Source organism: Lucilia cuprina, chromosome 6 (assembly GCF_022045245.1).
Source record: "Lucilia cuprina isolate Lc7/37 chromosome 6, ASM2204524v1, whole genome shotgun sequence".
Classification (NCBI taxonomy): domain Eukaryota; kingdom Metazoa; phylum Arthropoda; class Insecta; order Diptera; family Calliphoridae; genus Lucilia; species Lucilia cuprina.
Genome location: NC_060954.1, coordinates 51,484,997 through 51,486,031, shown reverse-complemented (window position 1 = coordinate 51,486,031; position 1,035 = coordinate 51,484,997).

The following is a 1,035-nucleotide window of genomic DNA, read 5'->3' as shown; positions in this document are numbered from 1 at the left end:
GGAACTGCAACTCCGATCAGCAAGGTTTTTATATACATACATCTACATACAGACAAACATTTATTTTTACGTATGTATGAAGCAATAAAAGTTTAGTCATTATGTTAGTGTGGATCATTAGTTTGATTGCTTTTAACTTTCTTTTATTCAACAGCAAAACTACTCAGGGAAAGACCAAATCTTTGGCAAAGGACAGGTGGTCTTCTCTGGCTGGAAGTAAGTTAGTAATAGAGAGGGAGAAGAAAAACAAAAGAAATAAAGAATTATCAAGGGTTTAATAAAGGAAAAGACATTTATTAAAACCACAAGAAAATAAAAACCAAAAATAAATAAAAATATTATTTACAATATGTATGAAAAAGTTTTACAAAAAGATAGATAATACAATTAAAGAAAAACCAGCAAAAATCTGCAGTAGACAGTTTATACAGTTGGTTGCCGATTCCTAAACACATTTCGATGTATCGTAAACAAATATAGTCGTAAAAGGTAAAAAAATTTCTTTCAAAAAGGGTCCATTTAAGCCATCGGGGTCCAATTTCATATTAATTATTTATATTTGCATATCTGCTAAACTAAATCATCTTTAATCTTAAAATAATGCACTGACAACATTATGCAACCTTACAATTGCAGATGTAGCACACTCCATGCCCACTATTGGTAGCCACAACAATTTGTAAAAACATTAACAGATGCAGTAACCACAAAGGTGCAATAAATGTTCAGTTGCAATATGAGTGTTTTGGAACAAATGGGCGGAACTGCATAAGTGGTTAAGGTGCCTCCCTAATGCCCGAATAAGTTTAGTATAAATTTAACTATTTTGAAATTTGAATGTCTGGAAGTTAGTTGTTGGCAATGTGAATATTTTAAAATAAAATGGGCGGAAGTGAAAAAGTGGGCGAGGTGCGTCCTTATGACGAGGTCAGTAAGTTAGTAAGTTAGTAAGTTAGTAAGTTAGTAAGTTAGTAAGTTAGTAAGTTAGTAAGTTAGTAAGTTAGTATGTTAGTAAGTTAGTAAGTTAGTAAGTTA